This window comes from Cavia porcellus, unplaced genomic scaffold, assembly GCF_034190915.1.
Source record: "Cavia porcellus strain 051 isolate PalLab524CR breed Dunkin Hartley unplaced genomic scaffold, mCavPor4.1 scaffold_26, whole genome shotgun sequence".
NCBI lineage: Eukaryota > Metazoa > Chordata > Mammalia > Rodentia > Caviidae > Cavia > Cavia porcellus.
Window position 1 is genome coordinate 11,862,479 of NW_026947509.1, and position 5,094 is coordinate 11,867,572.

General features: G+C 51.6%; 1 long non-coding RNA gene across 1 annotated transcript; it reads left to right on the top strand.

Annotated features, from left to right (window-relative positions):
* Positions 1 to 1,301: 1,301 nt before the first annotated feature.
* On the top strand, positions 1,302 to 4,409 carry LOC134473188 (uncharacterized). Its single transcript, XR_010043304.1, has 2 exons — positions 1,302 to 1,777; positions 3,216 to 4,409. It is a non-coding gene; the product is annotated as an uncharacterized LOC134473188 (long non-coding RNA).
* The last annotated feature ends 685 nt before the right edge of the window (positions 4,410 to 5,094 follow it).

Consider the following 5,094-nt stretch of genomic DNA (forward strand, 5'->3'; position numbering starts at 1 on the left):
GACTTATAATTCACTTTGGATTACCTGCTTTTTCCATTATTAGAAAAAAGAAAGGCTTTAAAATGTGTTTCATTTCGGTGTAACTGGCCCATAATGACATCTCCTGAGTCTGGGGACCAGAGAGCATCAGAGCGGCCACCTCTCCTTCAAAGCCCCGCGTGAGGCTGTTTCACCGGGCCCGTGAAGGAAATTGGTCATAAGCCTGGGAGTTTCCTCTTGCATCAGGAACACATTTATTTAATCAGTGGGTCCTGTCGAGGGTCTCGTGTGTGCGATCTGGGATTTGCATGAAGCAGAGAGCGCTGCCCGCCAGCGTCTCCAGCCTGAAAGTCACCGCTCCACCTACAGCCCCAGCCCAGCCCGGACTGCCTCTGGCCTGTCTGCATGCCCTAGAGACAGATGGGTGCTGTCCTCAACCGGAGAACCCTCAAAAAGCCTCGAGGTCACTGTGAGGCCTCCCAGCCTGTGGGCAGAACAGCAGCCCCAGAGCCCTGCTGGTCTAAGAGCAGCCCAGGGCTCAGCAGCTTGGGCATCTCCAGAAATACAGGTTCGCAGGCCCCACCCTGGAACCACCTTGGCTGGAACAGGATCTTCACACTCCAACCCCGAGATTCCAGGGGTTGTGTCTCAGATGTGGGATTCTGCTGTGTCCAGAGTCTAAGGGGCAGCAGTTTCTGCTCAAAGCATCCACCTTTGGAGTCAGAGAGAGGTGCGAAAGGGATCAGGACCTGGTGCCTTCATAGGGTCCTTGGCCCAGAAAGCTCTGTTCCTCTCTTCTCTCTGCTCCCCAAGCTCTGTGATCTAGGCTTGTGAAAGCATGGCTTGCCTCTGACACCCAAGGCTCTTTCAGCCTCCTATCACACCCAGATTGTAATCCCTTCCAGACCTAAGTTCCCTAAGCCGAGAGGTCATAGCTGTCCCGTCCCCACCAGAGGCTGGCTATGTTCCCTGTGTGTGGATAAGACAATAAAAATTATTTGAAGGTACGAGGCATATGGGTCAGTGATGGTGGAGCACCTCCCTATGTGTGAGTGACTGGGTTTAAGCCCCAGCACAGAAAGGAAGAAAGGAAAAAAGTAGGGAAGGAAGGAAGGAAGGAAGGAAGGAAGGAAGGAAGGAAGGAAGGAAGGAAAATAGACTGACATAGTCAAATTGAAGCCATTCTCACAAATTCTTTTCAATGCCATTTGTAAAAAATCCTTCCATTATACAGATTGAGGCAAGGCAAAGACAGGTCTATCTATTTAATATTAGTCTGTAAAGGCCACATCTTTGCAGGCAAAAAGTAAAGCTGTGGGAAGCCGCCTATGATGGCGCCCATTTCCTGCTTCCGGGTTCTTCCCGGCCTGAACAAGCCCGCCAAATTGTCATATCTGCCCAGTTACCCGTGACGCTAGCCTATCAGCTTGTTAGGCGCGCTTCTCTGTGATTGGATACTGCTTCCCCTTATAAGAGGTTGTTCCTGCCCCCAACGGGCGGAAGAGGAACCAACGTTGAGGGTGGCGGACCTTGTCAGGTCCGGTTCGCTGTACGTAATAAAGTTTGAGAGCTGATCCTGCTCGAGTTTGGTCTCCTGTCTCCCGCGGCTCCGGTCATCTGGTGGCCCCCGTACGGGGAAAAAGGTAAAAGACTCAGTGATGTGCCTCTTCGGCCGGGAGGTGCGATTGCTGTCGCCTGCGGTACGACGGAGGACCTGGCCCAATAACAACGGAAGGCCGCGAGCACCTCTTCTCTTCACCCTGATCAGCTACGTGAGATACAGCGGTTCCCGGGACAGGTGAGTACTGGGTCACCTGGGTTGGGTGGACGCACCTAACAGATTTGGAGCGCCACACGAGTGGACGCCGGTTTTTTTTTTTTTTTTTCTCTTTTCTTTTCCCTTTGCATCTGTTTTGCTTTCGCTTCGCTAATACAGCCCGACAGGCTTTTGAGCTCGATCGGAATGCTCAGAGGAGCCCGGAGCCACTGCCGATTGTGGGTCTCCGGAGGACCCTCAGGGCTCTAATTCTGATTCGGATTTGGAAGGCTCAGAAGAGGAGGTCGTCTTTGCTAAGCATGACCCTCCTACACCGTTAAAAGAGGAACTTAGGGCTCGGGAAGATAAAAAGGGGAACCAAACACCACCCTGCCCGAGCTACTCCGCCTTACGGGAGGAGCTTAAGCCCTTCCGCCCTTTGGCAAGTTCGCGACCCATGGTCGCCCCCTTCAGGGCGCCAGGCCCCACGGCACCGCCCTGGTTAGAGGGAGAGCTACTTCCTGGGTTGCCTTCTGCGCCCCCATCTGGGGAGGGAGGAGGACGTTCCTTCTACCAGAGGGTATGGTCGCGGCTTCCCTTTGAGTGTTCCGGTCTCCATGCATTCCCGGTACAAGTAGGAGGCAGGGGAGGAGGAGGATATTATGAGCCCTTAGAAATTAAACAACTTAAAGCTATCAAGGACGCAGTTTCAGCTTATGGGCCCAATGCGCCATTTACCATGGCGCTTTTAGAGGCATTGGCAGGTCTGCTTTTAACTCCTGGAGATTGGACCCAGCTGGCACACGCCTGCCTCTCCCCCGGACAATATTTAGATTGGAAGTCCTGGAATGAGGAATTCTGTGTAGAGCAGGCGGCAGCCAACAGGGAAAATAACCAGAGAGAGTGGAACAGGGATATGCTATTAGGGCGAGGAGCCTTTGAGGAAGATCAAACTCAATACCCTCGCCAGGTTTATGAACAAATTAGCCGCTGTGGCCTCCAGGCCTGGAGACGGCTGGCTGGAAAGGGAGAACATACGGGTCACCTTACAAAAATTATACAAGGGCAGGGAGAGCCATTTTCAGACTTTGTGGCCCGCATGCTTGAGGCCGCTAACAGGATTTTTCCAGATGCTGAGGCGGCTCACCCTCTCATAAAACAATTGATTTTTGAACAGTGCACTAAGGAGTGCTGTGATGTCTTAAGAACTAACAAAAATAGGTCCTTAGAAGAGTGGACACGCCTGTGCCGTGAATTGGGTGGCCACGGCCTAACGCCCAAAGGAAGAATATCATTGGCACTCTTTACCATAAATTTTTTAAACCTTAATCACAATAATCATTCCCCTGCCATGGAGCACAATAACCCGTCCCCGGCCGACAAAGGGCTGGTGAGATGGAAAGATGTCCTTACAGGACAATGGATGGGCCCGGATCCAGTGATTAGCTGGACCCGAGGTGTGGTTTGTGTCTTCCCACAGGAACCAGGCTGCGAACCGCTGTGGGTCCCGAAAAGATTGACGCGAGCAGTAAACTCCCCACCAGTTCCTGATAAAGCACAGGAAGATAAGCCCGCGGACACAAGTCAACTCGACCCTTCTGGGACCGACGCTCAGCGCCCGAGACCATCTACAAACTAAAATGTCTGGTTTGGAGCTTTTTCTATTCTGTGGGTTCCTATTAATCACCCCTGTGATATGCTCAGATTCCACAGAACCACCACAATATCTTTGGGGTCCTTGGCACCACCCGCCCACATTGGCACCTTTTTCGGCGGCCTCGCCCACCTCACCCAGGGTTTATCCTAGTAGGGCTTGTGGTTATCAAATGCTTGTTAGATCGCCTCATACAAACTCAGCAGCAGGTTAAGATCACAGCCATGGCAGCCATGCAAATGGCAGCAGGTGGCCCATCAGGCCAGCAGGCCGCCGCATATCTCCTTCACATTGCAGAACATCAGCTATAAGAGCTGAGTGGGCAAGCCAATGACGGGTAAGACGGGAAAAGCCCTCCCGGTCAACCTAAGACAGGCTCCACTCAGATATACATGGCCTATAAGGCCAGGGGTCCCTTCTGGAGTCAAATTATTGGCATTGAGATGCGAGACCAAGGGTACTGCAGTGCCATCCGCCTCAAAGGTTGGGGGGAAGGCAGGAATGAATGTCTATATGCATCCAGGTTCGGTTCACAAAAGCCTGGCCCTGCGAAAAAATGAACCACTCACCTTGAGCATGGTCCTGGCGCAAGGATATGCACAAAACAGGGTGATGCACAGCAGGGTATAGACCTCTACATTCTCTCATGCCTCAGCCTACAAGGTAGGCCCACTCCTAGGTGTCTAACAGCAACAAGGTCATAGACACCTTGGAGGGACCCACAGACCATCCTATTTTAATAAATAAAAAAGGGGGAGATGTGGGAAGCCGCCTATGATGGCGCCCATTTCCTGCTTCCGGGTTCTTCCCGGCCTGAACAAGCCCGCCAAATTGTCAGGTCTGCCCAGTTACCCGTGACGCTAGCCTATCAGCTTGTTAGGCGCGCTTCTCTGTGATTGGATACTGCTTCCCCTTATAAGAGGTTGTTCCTGCCCCCAACGGGCGGAAGAGGAACCAACGTTGAGGGTGGCGGACCTTGTCAGGTCCGGTTCGCTGTACGTAATAAAGTTTGAGAGCTGATCCTGCTCGAGTTTGGTCTCCTGTCTCCCGCGGCTCCGGTCATAAAGCAGACCAGTGAAGCAACTCATCTATTCGGTGAAGCAATTATTAGGCCAAAAACCTATAATTGGGAGACACATCAGCATTTAAAAACTAATTTATTTAGCATATTCTGCTGTCAAGCCTGATAGTGTTAATTATCAGACTATGACATTATTTTAACTTTGGTTTCTGACAGAGAGTTATTTTGTGGACTCTTTCCCTCACTGGGGCCTTAATAAAGGAAATTCAATGCAGCCCCACTCCCATTAGGCTGGTCTCCTGGTGACAAGGAGAGGAGCTGTGCTGGTGAAGGGGCGATGGCCCCTGAAGTGGTACAGGGTGGAGCTGTTGCCCCAACTCATTAGATAATTTCTCCCTGGGTCAACACACTCTTAACTCACTTGATAAAAAGTGGACAACAGCCCTGGGTGACGCACAGGTCGGAGATACTTGCCCAGTGACCCAGAGGTCCCATTTCAATTACAGAGGCAACTGGGAGTTCCTCACTGGCAAAGAATCGAGTGTTTCCCAAGGGGCAGAATAAAAAACCTGGGTAGCAAACGGTCTTCTATCCCAGACAGGAAACACTATTATCTCCTTAATTCCCAGGCAAAAGTGCATTCTTTGGGTACCATGAGAAAACCTTGTGTCAGGCACACAATTA